Source organism: Hyla sarda, unplaced genomic scaffold (assembly GCF_029499605.1).
Source record: "Hyla sarda isolate aHylSar1 unplaced genomic scaffold, aHylSar1.hap1 scaffold_1504, whole genome shotgun sequence".
Taxonomy (NCBI): domain Eukaryota; kingdom Metazoa; phylum Chordata; class Amphibia; order Anura; family Hylidae; genus Hyla; species Hyla sarda.
Window position 1 is genome coordinate 1,376 of NW_026608138.1, and position 17,925 is coordinate 19,300.

Below are 17,925 nucleotides of genomic sequence, written 5' to 3' on the forward strand. Positions count from 1 at the left end.
TAGTCAGCAGCAGCAGAAGTCCTGTGCCTGGACGCTCCAACAGGGGCCAGACACAAGCAGAAGCAGAAGCAGCAGAAGCAGCAGCAGCACCACCTTTTGTTTATTGGCTGCAGCAGCAGCAAGGCCCACAGGGCTGGCTAGCTGGCTAGCCAGCAAGCAGGTAGCAATGAAAGTAGGAATCTTTCTTTTTAACCCTGTAAGGGGGTGGTGCACTGTACCCGAAGATACTGCCATATCAGGTCAATGCATAGGGCGACGGAAGCAAGCTTCGAAATCGGCCCCCGTTCTCAAAAATCCATTTAATATATGGTCCCCAGATAGGGGACGTATCAGATATTAAACTGATAAGAACAGATACTACACTTGATCTTAGCCAAAAGGCCGAGAAGCGATAACCGTGAAAGGGGCGGGCCCAACAAGGTCCCCTTCATGGGCACTATCACTGCTTGCTGTCAGGGAGGCTGCCAGACAATTTTCCATGCACACTCTGGGCTGGGGGGCAGTCAACCACCAGTACACACAGCAGAACCTAAACCCATACCATTATTGCTAAGCAGCAAGACAGGGGCCCATTGCACTCCCACGGGGCCTTTTTAAATGCAATCCATAACCCGGATTTGCCAGGAACCCTTCTTACTCCTCCTACTTGCATGTGACACTGGGCTTAGGATCTGCATAGGAAACACACACACAAGCACACACCTACCTTTGTTGCCTGCAGATGCCTCCTTGGCTGTCCCCAAACGGTATCAAACCAACACCCACGGGAAGCTGTAAGCATAGAGGACATGCCTGCACCCCATTGGACTTACCTGTGTGGGTTAAATCCGGGTTATTTGACAACCTATGGCGGTGATGGTTCTGCTCAGGCAGAGCAGTGCTGATGCTCCTCATAAAGCTGTCGCTGCTGTGAAGGTTCTAGGTGACATCACAAATCCCTTTGGTTACATACACAACAAAGCTGGGTTGTTGTTGTTTACACTCTGCAAGGCCTGTGGAAGTGAGTGACATCATAGCACTGTAGTTCTGAGGGTTCAAGATGGATGCAACAATCTCCTGTTGCTTCTATGAAGGCCGTAATAGACGACATCACCAAACAGCTCCATAGTCACATACACAGCAAAGGAGAGATGTTGTTTACACCTAGTGATGTCAGTGGTATTGAGTGACATCACAGCACAGTGCTAAGGCTCCTGGGCCTGGACACAGCAGCGGCTGCAATATCTCAACGGAGAATACGTTTATATCTATGTGTGTGTGTGCGCATATATATATATATATATATATATATATATATATATATATATATATATATTCTCCGCCGAAATCACTTTTAAACCCATTTCCACCTTTTTTTCCCTTCTCTTCCTCTTACTTTTTTTTCACGTTTTTTTACGTTTTTCTCCTTTTCGCCTCTTTTCTGGGCGTATTATTCTTCTTTTTCTTCTTTTTTTTCGTCTAATGCATACCCCATCAGTGCAGCAATGCTTATTCAATACCGCCAGCAGATGGAGACACTGGGGGATAATTTTCTAAGGATTTATACTGATTTTTCCTGTCTGAATTTGTCGCACAGAAAGTTGCAGGCCAAATATGTGTGACATTTCTGCGACTTTAGCTTCTAGAGCATTTTTACAACATTATACATAGGTGCTGAATACATAAAAAGCGACTGTTCAGCGACAGACAAGTCGCATCGGCTGAAAGTAGGCCAGAATGTCAGTCCATGTTGGAGCAGGTTTAGATACAGTCTAAAGCATAGATCTCAAAGTCTGTGCACAGAATTTAGCAAGGGCCTCGCACCTTCTGATGCATCAGGTAGGTGCACAATAGCATAGCCTAACCCTCTGTACTTTGGTCTATATTGATGCGGGACATAGACAGCCAGCTGATGACCAATCCATTAGTGCAATGGATGGCTGGAAGCATTTGTCTTTGCCTTTGCAATACCACAGAAGCAATGCATGGTCAATGTACAGCAATGACACACCTGTGTGAACAGCCAGGAGACCCCCCCCCCCCCATGTTATGTTACATAGTTACATAGTTAGTACGGTCGAAAAAAGACATATGTCCATCACGTTCAACCAGGGAATTAAGGGGTAGGGGTGTGGCGCGATATTGGGGAAGGGATGAGATTTTATATTTCTTCATAAGCATTAATCTTATTTTGTCAATTAGGAACATTCAGCACCCACCCGCTATCAAGGCAGCTGCCTATCATGTCATGCCCTACCTGCACAGGTGTGCTGGCTACTCAAATGATCCAATTAAGGAGGCCATTTAGTCAGCAGCAGCAGAAGTCCTGTGCCTGGACGCTCCAACAGGGGCCAGACACAAGCAGAAGCAGAAGCAGCAGAAGCAGCAGCAGCACCACCTTTTGTTTATTGGCTGCAGCAGCAGCAAGGCCCACAGGGCTGGCTAGCTGGCTAGCCAGCAAGCAGGTAGCAATGAAAGTAGGAATCTTTCTTTTTAACCCTGTAAGGGGGTGGTGCACTGTACCCGAAGATACTGCCATATCGGGTCAATGCATAGGGCGACGGAAGCAAGCTTCGAAATCGGCCCCCGTTCTCAAAAATCCATTTAATATATGGTCCCCAGATAGGGGACGTATCAGATATTAAACTGATAAGAACAGATACTACACTTGATCTTAGCCAAAAGGCCGAGAAGCGATAACCGTGAAAGGGGCGGGCCCAACAAGGTCCCCTTCATGGGCACTATCACTGCTTGCTGTCAGGGAGGCTGCCAGACAATTTTCCATGCACACTCTGGGCTGGGGGGCAGTCAACCACCAGTACACACAGCAGAACCTAAACCCATACCATTATTGCTAAGCAGCAAGACAGGGGCCCATTGCACTCCCACGGGGCCTTTTTAAATGCAATCCATAACCCGGATTTGCCAGGAACCCTTCTTACTCCTCCTACTTGCATGTGACACTGGGCTTAGGATCTGCATAGGAAACACACACACAAGCACACACCTACCTTTGTTGCCTGCAGATGCCTCCTTGGCTGTCCCCAAACGGTATCAAACCAACACCCACGGGAAGCTGTAAGCATAGAGGACATGCCTGCACCCCATTGGACTTACCTGTGTGGGTTAAATCCGGGTTATTTGACAACCTATGGCGGTGATGGTTCTGCTCAGGCAGAGCAGTGCTGATGCTCCTCATAAAGCTGTCGCTGCTGTGAAGGTTCTAGGTGACATCACAAATCCCTTTGGTTACATACACAACAAAGCTGGGTTGTTGTTGTTTACACTCTGCAAGGCCTGTGGAAGTGAGTGACATCATAGCACTGTAGTTCTGAGGGTTCAAGATGGATGCAACAATCTCCTGTTGCTTCTATGAAGGCCGTAATAGACGACATCACCAAACAGCTCCATAGTCACATACACAGCAAAGGAGAGATGTTGTTTACACCTAGTGATGTCAGTGGTATTGAGTGACATCACAGCACAGTGCTAAGGCTCCTGGGCCTGGACACAGCAGCGGCTGCAATATCTCAACGGAGAATACGTTTATATCTATGTGTGTGTGTGCGCATATATATATATATATATATATATATATATATATATATATATTTCTCCGCCGAAATCACTTTTAAACCCATTTCCACCTTTTTTTCCCTTCTCTTCCTCTTACTTTTTTTTCACGTTTTTTTTACGTTTTTCTCCTTTTCGCCTCTTTTCTGGGCGTATTATTCTTCTTTTTCTTCTTTTTTTTCGTCTAATGCATACCCCATCAGTGCAGCAATGCTTATTCAATACCGCCAGCAGATGGAGACACTGGGGGATAATTTTCTAAGGATTTATACTGATTTTTCCTGTCTGAATTTGTCGCACAGAAAGTTGCAGGCCAAATATGTGTGACATTTCTGCGACTTTAGCTTCTAGAGCATTTTTACAACATTATACATAGGTGCTGAATACATAAAAAGCGACTGTTCAGCGACAGACAAGTCGCATCGGCTGAAAGTAGGCCAGAATGTCAGTCCATGTTGGAGCAGGTTTAGATACAGTCTAAAGCATAGATCTCAAAGTCTGTGCACAGAATTTAGCAAGGGCCTCGCACCTTCTGATGCATCAGGTAGGTGCACAATAGCATAGCCTAACCCTCTGTACTTTGGTCTATATTGATGCGGGACATAGACAGCCAGCTGATGACCAATCCATTAGTGCAATGGATGGCTGGAAGCATTTGTCTTTGCCTTTGCAATACCACAGAAGCAATGCATGGTCAATGTACAGCAATGACACACCTGTGTGAACAGCCAGGAGACCCCCCCCCCCCCCCCATGTTATGTTACATAGTTACATAGTTAGTACGGTCGAAAAAAGACATATGTCCATCACGTTCAACCAGGGAATTAAGGGGTAGGGGTGTGGCGCGATATTGGGGAAGGGATGAGATTTTATATTTCTTCATAAGCATTAATCTTATTTTGTCAATTAGGAACATTCAGCACCCACCCGCTATCAAGGCAGCTGCCTATCATGTCATGCCCTACCTGCACAGGTGTGCTGGCTACTCAAATGATCCAATTAAGGAGGCCATTTAGTCAGCAGCAGCAGAAGTCCTGTGCCTGGACGCTCCAACAGGGGCCAGACACAAGCAGAAGCAGAAGCAGCAGAAGCAGCAGCAGCACCACCTTTTGTTTATTGGCTGCAGCAGCAGCAAGGCCCACAGGGCTGGCTAGCTGGCTAGCCAGCAAGCAGGTAGCAATGAAAGTAGGAATCTTTCTTTTTAACCCTGTAAGGGGGTGGTGCACTGTACCCGAAGATACTGCCATATCGGGTCAATGCATAGGGCGACGGAAGCAAGCTTCGAAATCGGCCCCCGTTCTCAAAAATCCATTTAATATATGGTCCCCAGATAGGGGACGTATCAGATATTAAACTGATAAGAACAGATACTACACTTGATCTTAGCCAAAAGGCCGAGAAGCGATAACCGTGAAAGGGGCGGGCCCAACAAGGTCCCCTTCATGGGCACTATCACTGCTTGCTGTCAGGGAGGCTGCCAGACAATTTTCCATGCACACTCTGGGCTGGGGGGCAGTCAACCACCAGTACACACAGCAGAACCTAAACCCATACCATTATTGCTAAGCAGCAAGACAGGGGCCCATTGCACTCCCACGGGGCCTTTTTAAATGCAATCCATAACCCGGATTTGCCAGGAACCCTTCTTACTCCTCCTACTTGCATGTGACACTGGGCTTAGGATCTGCATAGGAAACACACACACAAGCACACACCTACCTTTGTTGCCTGCAGATGCCTCCTTGGCTGTCCCCAAACGGTATCAAACCAACACCCACGGGAAGCTGTAAGCATAGAGGACATGCCTGCACCCCATTGGACTTACCTGTGTGGGTTAAATCCGGGTTATTTGACAACCTATGGCGGTGATGGTTCTGCTCAGGCAGAGCAGTGCTGATGCTCCTCATAAAGCTGTCGCTGCTGTGAAGGTTCTAGGTGACATCACAAATCCCTTTGGTTACATACACAACAAAGCTGGGTTGTTGTTGTTTACACTCTGCAAGGCCTGTGGAAGTGAGTGACATCATAGCACTGTAGTTCTGAGGGTTCAAGATGGATGCAACAATCTCCTGTTGCTTCTATGAAGGCCGTAATAGACGACATCACCAAACAGCTCCATAGTCACATACACAGCAAAGGAGAGATGTTGTTTACACCTAGTGATGTCAGTGGTATTGAGTGACATCACAGCACAGTGCTAAGGCTCCTGGGCCTGGACACAGCAGCGGCTGCAATATCTCAACGGAGAATACGTTTATATCTATGTGTGTGTGTGCGCATATATATATATATATATATATATATATATATATATATATATATATATTTCTCTGCCGAAATCACTTTTAAACCCATTTCCACCTTTTTTTCCCTTCTCTTCCTCTTACTTTTTTTTCACGTTTTTTTACGTTTTTCTCCTTTTCGCCTCTTTTCTGGGCGTATTATTCTTCTTTTTCTTCTTTTTTTTCGTCTAATGCATACCCCATCAGTGCAGCAATGCTTATTCAATACCGCCAGCAGATGGAGACACTGGGGGATAATTTTCTAAGGATTTATACTGATTTTTCCTGTCTGAATTTGTCGCACAGAAAGTTGCAGGCCAAATATGTGTGACATTTCTGCGACTTTAGCTTCTAGAGCATTTTTACAACATTATACATAGGTGCTGAATACATAAAAAGCGACTGTTCAGCGACAGACAAGTCGCATCGGCTGAAAGTAGGCCAGAATGTCAGTCCATGTTGGAGCAGGTTTAGATACAGTCTAAAGCATAGATCTCAAAGTCTGTGCACAGAATTTAGCAAGGGCCTCGCACCTTCTGATGCATCAGGTAGGTGCACAATAGCATAGCCTAACCCTCTGTACTTTGGTCTATATTGATGCGGGACATAGACAGCCAGCTGATGACCAATCCATTAGTGCAATGGATGGCTGGAAGCATTTGTCTTTGCCTTTGCAATACCACAGAAGCAATGCATGGTCAATGTACAGCAATGACACACCTGTGTGAACAGCCAGGAGACCCCCCCCCCCCCCCCATGTTATGTTACATAGTTACATAGTTAGTACGGTCGAAAAAAGACATATGTCCATCACGTTCAACCAGGGAATTAAGGGGTAGGGGTGTGGCGCGATATTGGGGAAGGGATGAGATTTTATATTTCTTCATAAGCATTAATCTTATTTTGTCAATTAGGAACATTCAGCACCCACCCGCTATCAAGGCAGCTGCCTATCATGTCATGCCCTACCTGCACAGGTGTGCTGGCTACTCAAATGATCCAATTAAGGAGGCCATTTAGTCAGCAGCAGCAGAAGTCCTGTGCCTGGACGCTCCAACAGGGGCCAGACACAAGCAGAAGCAGAAGCAGCAGAAGCAGCAGCAGCACCACCTTTTGTTTATTGGCTGCAGCAGCAGCAAGGCCCACAGGGCTGGCTAGCTGGCTAGCCAGCAAGCAGGTAGCAATGAAAGTAGGAATCTTTCTTTTTAACCCTGTAAGGGGGTGGTGCACTGTACCCGAAGATACTGCCATATCGGGTCAATGCATAGGGCGACGGAAGCAAGCTTCGAAATCGGCCCCCGTTCTCAAAAATCCATTTAATATATGGTCCCCAGATAGGGGACGTATCAGATATTAAACTGATAAGAACAGATACTACACTTGATCTTAGCCAAAAGGCCGAGAAGCGATAACCGTGAAAGGGGCGGGCCCAACAAGGTCCCCTTCATGGGCACTATCACTGCTTGCTGTCAGGGAGGCTGCCAGACAATTTTCCATGCACACTCTGGGCTGGGGGGCAGTCAACCACCAGTACACACAGCAGAACCTAAACCCATACCATTATTGCTAAGCAGCAAGACAGGGGCCCATTGCACTCCCACGGGGCCTTTTTAAATGCAATCCATAACCCGGATTTGCCAGGAACCCTTCTTACTCCTCCTACTTGCATGTGACACTGGGCTTAGGATCTGCATAGGAAACACACACACAAGCACACACCTACCTTTGTTGCCTGCAGATGCCTCCTTGGCTGTCCCCAAACGGTATCAAACCAACACCCACGGGAAGCTGTAAGCATAGAGGACATGCCTGCACCCCATTGGACTTACCTGTGTGGGTTAAATCCGGGTTATTTGACAACCTATGGCGGTGATGGTTCTGCTCAGGCAGAGCAGTGCTGATGCTCCTCATAAAGCTGTCGCTGCTGTGAAGGTTCTAGGTGACATCACAAATCCCTTTGGTTACATACACAACAAAGCTGGGTTGTTGTTGTTTACACTCTGCAAGGCCTGTGGAAGTGAGTGACATCATAGCACTGTAGTTCTGAGGGTTCAAGATGGATGCAACAATCTCCTGTTGCTTCTATGAAGGCCGTAATAGACGACATCACCAAACAGCTCCATAGTCACATACACAGCAAAGGAGAGATGTTGTTTACACCTAGTGATGTCAGTGGTATTGAGTGACATCACAGCACAGTGCTAAGGCTCCTGGGCCTGGACACAGCAGCGGCTGCAATATCTCAACGGAGAATACGTTTATATCTATGTGTGTGTGTGCGCATATATATATATATATATATATATATATATATATATATATATTCTCCGCCGAAATCACTTTTAAACCCATTTCCACCTTTTTTTCCCTTCTCTTCCTCTTACTTTTTTTTCACGTTTTTTTACGTTTTTCTCCTTTTCGCCTCTTTTCTGGGCGTATTATTCTTCTTTTTCTTCTTTTTTTTCGTCTAATGCATACCCCATCAGTGCAGCAATGCTTATTCAATACCGCCAGCAGATGGAGACACTGGGGGATAATTTTCTAAGGATTTATACTGATTTTTCCTGTCTGAATTTGTCGCACAGAAAGTTGCAGGCCAAATATGTGTGACATTTCTGCGACTTTAGCTTCTAGAGCATTTTTACAACATTATACATAGGTGCTGAATACATAAAAAGCGACTGTTCAGCGACAGACAAGTCGCATCGGCTGAAAGTAGGCCAGAATGTCAGTCCATGTTGGAGCAGGTTTAGATACAGTCTAAAGCATAGATCTCAAAGTCTGTGCACAGAATTTAGCAAGGGCCTCGCACCTTCTGATGCATCAGGTAGGTGCACAATAGCATAGCCTAACCCTCTGTACTTTGGTCTATATTGATGCGGGACATAGACAGCCAGCTGATGACCAATCCATTAGTGCAATGGATGGCTGGAAGCATTTGTCTTTGCCTTTGCAATACCACAGAAGCAATGCATGGTCAATGTACAGCAATGACACACCTGTGTGAACAGCCAGGAGACCCCCCCCCCCCCCCCATGTTATGTTACATAGTTACATAGTTAGTACGGTCGAAAAAAGACATATGTCCATCACGTTCAACCAGGGAATTAAGGGGTAGGGGTGTGGCGCGATATTGGGGAAGGGATGAGATTTTATATTTCTTCATAAGCATTAATCTTATTTTGTCAATTAGGAACATTCAGCACCCACCCGCTATCAAGGCAGCTGCCTATCATGTCATGCCCTACCTGCACAGGTGTGCTGGCTACTCAAATGATCCAATTAAGGAGGCCATTTAGTCAGCAGCAGCAGAAGTCCTGTGCCTGGACGCTCCAACAGGGGCCAGACACAAGCAGAAGCAGAAGCAGCAGAAGCAGCAGCAGCACCACCTTTTGTTTATTGGCTGCAGCAGCAGCAAGGCCCACAGGGCTGGCTAGCTGGCTAGCCAGCAAGCAGGTAGCAATGAAAGTAGGAATCTTTCTTTTTAACCCTGTAAGGGGGTGGTGCACTGTACCCGAAGATACTGCCATATCGGGTCAATGCATAGGGCGACGGAAGCAAGCTTCGAAATCGGCCCCCGTTCTCAAAAATCCATTTAATATATGGTCCCCAGATAGGGGACGTATCAGATATTAAACTGATAAGAACAGATACTACACTTGATCTTAGCCAAAAGGCCGAGAAGCGATAACCGTGAAAGGGGCGGGCCCAACAAGGTCCCCTTCATGGGCACTATCACTGCTTGCTGTCAGGGAGGCTGCCAGACAATTTTCCATGCACACTCTGGGCTGGGGGGCAGTCAACCACCAGTACACACAGCAGAACCTAAACCCATACCATTATTGCTAAGCAGCAAGACAGGGGCCCATTGCACTCCCACGGGGCCTTTTTAAATGCAATCCATAACCCGGATTTGCCAGGAACCCTTCTTACTCCTCCTACTTGCATGTGACACTGGGCTTAGGATCTGCATAGGAAACACACACACAAGCACACACCTACCTTTGTTGCCTGCAGATGCCTCCTTGGCTGTCCCCAAACGGTATCAAACCAACACCCACGGGAAGCTGTAAGCATAGAGGACATGCCTGCACCCCATTGGACTTACCTGTGTGGGTTAAATCCGGGTTATTTGACAACCTATGGCGGTGATGGTTCTGCTCAGGCAGAGCAGTGCTGATGCTCCTCATAAAGCTGTCGCTGCTGTGAAGGTTCTAGGTGACATCACAAATCCCTTTGGTTACATACACAACAAAGCTGGGTTGTTGTTGTTTACACTCTGCAAGGCCTGTGGAAGTGAGTGACATCATAGCACTGTAGTTCTGAGGGTTCAAGATGGATGCAACAATCTCCTGTTGCTTCTATGAAGGCCGTAATAGACGACATCACCAAACAGCTCCATAGTCACATACACAGCAAAGGAGAGATGTTGTTTACACCTAGTGATGTCAGTGGTATTGAGTGACATCACAGCACAGTGCTAAGGCTCCTGGGCCTGGACACAGCAGCGGCTGCAATATCTCAACGGAGAATACGTTTATATCTATGTGTGTGTGTGCGCATATATATATATATATATATATATATATATATATATATATATATATATTTCTCTGCCGAAATCACTTTTAAACCCATTTCCACCTTTTTTTCCCTTCTCTTCCTCTTACTTTTTTTTCACGTTTTTTTACGTTTTTCTCCTTTTCGCCTCTTTTCTGGGCGTATTATTCTTCTTTTTCTTCTTTTTTTTCGTCTAATGCATACCCCATCAGTGCAGCAATGCTTATTCAATACCGCCAGCAGATGGAGACACTGGGGGATAATTTTCTAAGGATTTATACTGATTTTTCCTGTCTGAATTTGTCGCACAGAAAGTTGCAGGCCAAATATGTGTGACATTTCTGCGACTTTAGCTTCTAGAGCATTTTTACAACATTATACATAGGTGCTGAATACATAAAAAGCGACTGTTCAGCGACAGACAAGTCGCATCGGCTGAAAGTAGGCCAGAATGTCAGTCCATGTTGGAGCAGGTTTAGATACAGTCTAAAGCATAGATCTCAAAGTCTGTGCACAGAATTTAGCAAGGGCCTCGCACCTTCTGATGCATCAGGTAGGTGCACAATAGCATAGCCTAACCCTCTGTACTTTGGTCTATATTGATGCGGGACATAGACAGCCAGCTGATGACCAATCCATTAGTGCAATGGATGGCTGGAAGCATTTGTCTTTGCCTTTGCAATACCACAGAAGCAATGCATGGTCAATGTACAGCAATGACACACCTGTGTGAACAGCCAGGAGACCCCCCCCCCCCCCATGTTATGTTACATAGTTACATAGTTAGTACGGTCGAAAAAAGACATATGTCCATCACGTTCAACCAGGGAATTAAGGGGTAGGGGTGTGGCGCGATATTGGGGAAGGGATGAGATTTTATATTTCTTCATAAGCATTAATCTTATTTTGTCAATTAGGAACATTCAGCACCCACCCGCTATCAAGGCAGCTGCCTATCATGTCATGCCCTACCTGCACAGGTGTGCTGGCTACTCAAATGATCCAATTAAGGAGGCCATTTAGTCAGCAGCAGCAGAAGTCCTGTGCCTGGACGCTCCAACAGGGGCCAGACACAAGCAGAAGCAGAAGCAGCAGAAGCAGCAGCAGCACCACCTTTTGTTTATTGGCTGCAGCAGCAGCAAGGCCCACAGGGCTGGCTAGCCAGCAAGCAGGTAGCAATGAAAGTAGGAATCTTTCTTTTTAACCCTGTAAGGGGGTGGTGCACTGTACCCGAAGATACTGCCATATCGGGTCAATGCATAGGGCGACGGAAGCAAGCTTCGAAATCGGCCCCCGTTCTCAAAAATCCATTTAATATATGGTCCCCAGATAGGGGACGTATCAGATATTAAACTGATAAGAACAGATACTACACTTGATCTTAGCCAAAAGGCCGAGAAGCGATAACCGTGAAAGGGGCGGGCCCAACAAGGTCCCCTTCATGGGCACTATCACTGCTTGCTGTCAGGGAGGCTGCCAGACAATTTTCCATGCACACTCTGGGCTGGGGGGCAGTCAACCACCAGTACACACAGCAGAACCTAAACCCATACCATTATTGCTAAGCAGCAAGACAGGGGCCCATTGCACTCCCACGGGGCCTTTTTAAATGCAATCCATAACCCGGATTTGCCAGGAACCCTTCTTACTCCTCCTACTTGCATGTGACACTGGGCTTAGGATCTGCATAGGAAACACACACACAAGCACACACCTACCTTTGTTGCCTGCAGATGCCTCCTTGGCTGTCCCCAAACGGTATCAAACCAACACCCACGGGAAGCTGTAAGCATAGAGGACATGCCTGCACCCCATTGGACTTACCTGTGTGGGTTAAATCCGGGTTATTTGACAACCTATGGCGGTGATGGTTCTGCTCAGGCAGAGCAGTGCTGATGCTCCTCATAAAGCTGTCGCTGCTGTGAAGGTTCTAGGTGACATCACAAATCCCTTTGGTTACATACACAACAAAGCTGGGTTGTTGTTGTTTACACTCTGCAAGGCCTGTGGAAGTGAGTGACATCATAGCACTGTAGTTCTGAGGGTTCAAGATGGATGCAACAATCTCCTGTTGCTTCTATGAAGGCCGTAATAGACGACATCACCAAACAGCTCCATAGTCACATACACAGCAAAGGAGAGATGTTGTTTACACCTAGTGATGTCAGTGGTATTGAGTGACATCACAGCACAGTGCTAAGGCTCCTGGGCCTGGACACAGCAGCGGCTGCAATATCTCAACGGAGAATACGTTTATATCTATGTGTGTGTGTGCGCATATATATATATATATATATATATATATATATATATATATATATATATATATATATTCTCCGCCGAAATCACTTTTAAACCCATTTCCACCTTTTTTTCCCTTCTCTTCCTCTTACTTTTTTTTCACGTTTTTTTACGTTTTTCTCCTTTTCGCCTCTTTTCTGGGCGTATTATTCTTCTTTTTCTTCTTTTTTTTCGTCTAATGCATACCCCATCAGTGCAGCAATGCTTATTCAATACCGCCAGCAGATGGAGACACTGGGGGATAATTTTCTAAGGATTTATACTGATTTTTCCTGTCTGAATTTGTCGCACAGAAAGTTGCAGGCCAAATATGTGTGACATTTCTGCGACTTTAGCTTCTAGAGCATTTTTACAACATTATACATAGGTGCTGAATACATAAAAAGCGACTGTTCAGCGACAGACAAGTCGCATCGGCTGAAAGTAGGCCAGAATGTCAGTCCATGTTGGAGCAGGTTTAGATACAGTCTAAAGCATAGATCTCAAAGTCTGTGCACAGAATTTAGCAAGGGCCTCGCACCTTCTGATGCATCAGGTAGGTGCACAATAGCATAGCCTAACCCTCTGTACTTTGGTCTATATTGATGCGGGACATAGACAGCCAGCTGATGACCAATCCATTAGTGCAATGGATGGCTGGAAGCATTTGTCTTTGCCTTTGCAATACCACAGAAGCAATGCATGGTCAATGTACAGCAATGACACACCTGTGTGAACAGCCAGGAGACCCCCCCCCCCCCCCCATGTTATGTTACATAGTTACATAGTTAGTACGGTCGAAAAAAGACATATGTCCATCACGTTCAACCAGGGAATTAAGGGGTAGGGGTGTGGCGCGATATTGGGGAAGGGATGAGATTTTATATTTCTTCATAAGCATTAATCTTATTTTGTCAATTAGGAACATTCAGCACCCACCCGCTATCAAGGCAGCTGCCTATCATGTCATGCCCTACCTGCACAGGTGTGCTGGCTACTCAAATGATCCAATTAAGGAGGCCATTTAGTCAGCAGCAGCAGAAGTCCTGTGCCTGGACGCTCCAACAGGGGCCAGACACAAGCAGAAGCAGAAGCAGCAGAAGCAGCAGCAGCACCACCTTTTGTTTATTGGCTGCAGCAGCAGCAAGGCCCACAGGGCTGGCTAGCTGGCTAGCCAGCAAGCAGGTAGCAATGAAAGTAGGAATCTTTCTTTTTAACCCTGTAAGGGGGTGGTGCACTGTACCCGAAGATACTGCCATATCGGGTCAATGCATAGGGCGACGGAAGCAAGCTTCGAAATCGGCCCCCGTTCTCAAAAATCCATTTAATATATGGTCCCCAGATAGGGGACGTATCAGATATTAAACTGATAAGAACAGATACTACACTTGATCTTAGCCAAAAGGCCGAGAAGCGATAACCGTGAAAGGGGCGGGCCCAACAAGGTCCCCTTCATGGGCACTATCACTGCTTGCTGTCAGGGAGGCTGCCAGACAATTTTCCATGCACACTCTGGGCTGGGGGGCAGTCAACCACCAGTACACACAGCAGAACCTAAACCCATACCATTATTGCTAAGCAGCAAGACAGGGGCCCATTGCACTCCCACGGGGCCTTTTTAAATGCAATCCATAACCCGGATTTGCCAGGAACCCTTCTTACTCCTCCTACTTGCATGTGACACTGGGCTTAGGATCTGCATAGGAAACACACACACAAGCACACACCTACCTTTGTTGCCTGCAGATGCCTCCTTGGCTGTCCCCAAACGGTATCAAACCAACACCCACGGGAAGCTGTAAGCATAGAGGACATGCCTGCACCCCATTGGACTTACCTGTGTGGGTTAAATCCGGGTTATTTGACAACCTATGGCGGTGATGGTTCTGCTCAGGCAGAGCAGTGCTGATGCTCCTCATAAAGCTGTCGCTGCTGTGAAGGTTCTAGGTGACATCACAAATCCCTTTGGTTACATACACAACAAAGCTGGGTTGTTGTTGTTTACACTCTGCAAGGCCTGTGGAAGTGAGTGACATCATAGCACTGTAGTTCTGAGGGTTCAAGATGGATGCAACAATCTCCTGTTGCTTCTATGAAGGCCGTAATAGACGACATCACCAAACAGCTCCATAGTCACATACACAGCAAAGGAGAGATGTTGTTTACACCTAGTGATGTCAGTGGTATTGAGTGACATCACAGCACAGTGCTAAGGCTCCTGGGCCTGGACACAGCAGCGGCTGCAATATCTCAACGGAGAATACGTTTATATCTATGTGTGTGTGTGCGCATATATATATATATATATATATATATATATATATATATATATATATATATATATATATTTCTCTGCCGAAATCACTTTTAAACCCATTTCCACCTTTTTTTCCCTTCTCTTCCTCTTACTTTTTTTTCACGTTTTTTTACGTTTTTCTCCTTTTCGCCTCTTTTCTGGGCGTATTATTCTTCTTTTTCTTCTTTTTTTTCGTCTAATGCATACCCCATCAGTGCAGCAATGCTTATTCAATACCGCCAGCAGATGGAGACACTGGGGGATAATTTTCTAAGGATTTATACTGATTTTTCCTGTCTGAATTTGTCGCACAGAAAGTTGCAGGCCAAATATGTGTGACATTTCTGCGACTTTAGCTTCTAGAGCATTTTTACAACATTATACATAGGTGCTGAATACATAAAAAGCGACTGTTCAGCGACAGACAAGTCGCATCGGCTGAAAGTAGGCCAGAATGTCAGTCCATGTTGGAGCAGGTTTAGATACAGTCTAAAGCATAGATCTCAAAGTCTGTGCACAGAATTTAGCAAGGGCCTCGCACCTTCTGATGCATCAGGTAGGTGCACAATAGCATAGCCTAACCCTCTGTACTTTGGTCTATATTGATGCGGGACATAGACAGCCAGCTGATGACCAATCCATTAGTGCAATGGATGGCTGGAAGCATTTGTCTTTGCCTTTGCAATACCACAGAAGCAATGCATGGTCAATGTACAGCAATGACACACCTGTGTGAACAGCCAGGAGACCCCCCCCCCCCCATGTTATGTTACATAGTTACATAGTTAGTACGGTCGAAAAAAGACATATGTCCATCACGTTCAACCAGGGAATTAAGGGGTAGGGGTGTGGCGCGATATTGGGGAAGGGATGAGATTTTATATTTCTTCATAAGCATTAATCTTATTTTGTCAATTAGGAACATTCAGCACCCACCCGCTATCAAGGCAGCTGCCTATCATGTCATGCCCTACCTGCACAGGTGTGCTGGCTACTCAAATGATCCAATTAAGGAGGCCATTTAGTCAGCAGCAGCAGAAGTCCTGTGCCTGGACGCTCCAACAGGGGCCAGACACAAGCAGAAGCAGAAGCAGCAGAAGCAGCAGCAGCACCACCTTTTGTTTATTGGCTGCAGCAGCAGCAAGGCCCACAGGGCTGGCTAGCCAGCAAGCAGGTAGCAATGAAAGTAGGAATCTTTCTTTTTAACCCTGTAAGGGGGTGGTGCACTGTACCCGAAGATACTGCCATATCGGGTCAATGCATAGGGCGACGGAAGCAAGCTTCGAAATCGGCCCCCGTTCTCAAAAATCCATTTAATATATGGTCCCCAGATAGGGGACGTATCAGATATTAAACTGATAAGAACAGATACTACACTTGATCTTAGCCAAAAGGCCGAGAAGCGATAACCGTGAAAGGGGCGGGCCCAACAAGGTCCCCTTCATGGGCACTATCACTGCTTGCTGTCAGGGAGGCTGCCAGACAATTTTCCATGCACACTCTGGGCTGGGGGGCAGTCAACCACCAGTACACACAGCAGAACCTAAACCCATACCATTATTGCTAAGCAGCAAGACAGGGGCCCATTGCACTCCCACGGGGCCTTTTTAAATGCAATCCATAACCCGGATTTGCCAGGAACCCTTCTTACTCCTCCTACTTGCATGTGACACTGGGCTTAGGATCTGCATAGGAAACACACACACAAGCACACACCTACCTTTGTTGCCTGCAGATGCCTCCTTGGCTGTCCCCAAACGGTATCAAACCAACACCCACGGGAAGCTGTAAGCATAGAGGACATGCCTGCACCCCATTGGACTTACCTGTGTGGGTTAAATCCGGGTTATTTGACAACCTATGGCGGTGATGGTTCTGCTCAGGCAGAGCAGTGCTGATGCTCCTCATAAAGCTGTCGCTGCTGTGAAGGTTCTAGGTGACATCACAAATCCCTTTGGTTACATACACAACAAAGCTGGGTTGTTGTTGTTTACACTCTGCAAGGCCTGTGGAAGTGAGTGACATCATAGCACTGTAGTTCTGAGGGTTCAAGATGGATGCAACAATCTCCTGTTGCTTCTATGAAGGCCGTAATAGACGACATCACCAAACAGCTCCATAGTCACATACACAGCAAAGGAGAGATGTTGTTTACACCTAGTGATGTCAGTGGTATTGAGTGACATCACAGCACAGTGCTAAGGCTCCTGGGCCTGGACACAGCAGCGGCTGCAATATCTCAACGGAGAATACGTTTATATCTATGTGTGTGTGTGCGCATATATATATATATATATATATATATATATATATATATATATTTCTCCGCCGAAATCACTTTTAAACCCATTTCCACCTTTTTTTCCCTTCTCTTCCTCTTACTTTTTTTTCACGTTTTGTTACGTTTTTCTCCTTTTCGCCTCTTTTCTGGGCGTATTATTCTTCTTTTTCTTCTTTTTTTTCGTCTAATGCATACCCCATCAGTGCAGCAATGCTTATTCAATACCGCCAGCAGATGGAGACACTGGGGGATAATTTTCTAAGGATTTATACTGATTTTTCCTGTCTGAATTTGTCGCACAGAAAGTTGCAGGCCAAATATGTGTGACATTTCTGCGACTTTAGCTTCTAGAGCATTTTTACAACATTATACATAGGTGCTGAATACATAAAAAGCGACTGTTCAGCGACAGACAAGTCGCATCGGCTGAAAGTAGGCCAGAATGTCAGTCCATGTTGGAGCAGGTTTAGATACAGTCTAAAGCATAGATCTCAAAGTCTGTGCACAGAATTTAGCAAGGGCCTCGCACCTTCTGATGCATCAGGTAGGTGCACAATAGCATAGCCTAACCCTCTGTACTTTGGTCTATATTGATGCGGGACATAGACAGCCAGCTGATGACCAATCCATTAGTGCAATGGATGGCTGGAAGCATTTGTCTTTGCCTTTGCAAT

At 46.1% G+C, this 17,925-nt stretch overlaps 8 non-coding genes across 8 annotated transcripts; all 8 read right to left on the reverse strand.

Annotated features, from left to right (window-relative positions):
- Positions 1-202: 202 nt before the first annotated feature.
- On the reverse strand, positions 203-393 carry LOC130309054 (U2 spliceosomal RNA). The gene has a single exon (XR_008857773.1). It is a non-coding gene; the product is annotated as a U2 spliceosomal RNA (small nuclear RNA).
- A 2,093-nt stretch (positions 394-2,486) lies between these two features.
- Positions 2,487-2,677, reverse strand: LOC130309039 (U2 spliceosomal RNA). Its single transcript, XR_008857758.1, has one exon. It is a non-coding gene; the product is annotated as a U2 spliceosomal RNA (small nuclear RNA).
- A 2,090-nt stretch (positions 2,678-4,767) lies between these two features.
- LOC130309050 (U2 spliceosomal RNA) lies at positions 4,768-4,958 on the reverse strand. Its single transcript, XR_008857769.1, has one exon. It is a non-coding gene; the product is annotated as a U2 spliceosomal RNA (small nuclear RNA).
- A 2,095-nt stretch (positions 4,959-7,053) lies between these two features.
- On the reverse strand, positions 7,054-7,244 carry LOC130309061 (U2 spliceosomal RNA). Its single transcript, XR_008857779.1, has one exon. It is a non-coding gene; the product is annotated as a U2 spliceosomal RNA (small nuclear RNA).
- Positions 7,245-9,332: 2,088 nt separating this feature from the next.
- On the reverse strand, positions 9,333-9,523 carry LOC130309063 (U2 spliceosomal RNA). Its single transcript, XR_008857780.1, has one exon. It is a non-coding gene; the product is annotated as a U2 spliceosomal RNA (small nuclear RNA).
- Positions 9,524-11,608: 2,085 nt separating this feature from the next.
- LOC130309028 (U2 spliceosomal RNA) lies at positions 11,609-11,799 on the reverse strand. Its single transcript, XR_008857748.1, has one exon. It is a non-coding gene; the product is annotated as a U2 spliceosomal RNA (small nuclear RNA).
- A 2,102-nt stretch (positions 11,800-13,901) lies between these two features.
- Positions 13,902-14,092, reverse strand: LOC130309029 (U2 spliceosomal RNA). The gene has a single exon (XR_008857749.1). It is a non-coding gene; the product is annotated as a U2 spliceosomal RNA (small nuclear RNA).
- Positions 14,093-16,186: 2,094 nt separating this feature from the next.
- Positions 16,187-16,377, reverse strand: LOC130309030 (U2 spliceosomal RNA). Its single transcript, XR_008857750.1, has one exon. It is a non-coding gene; the product is annotated as a U2 spliceosomal RNA (small nuclear RNA).
- Between the last annotated feature and the right edge of the window lie 1,548 nt (positions 16,378-17,925).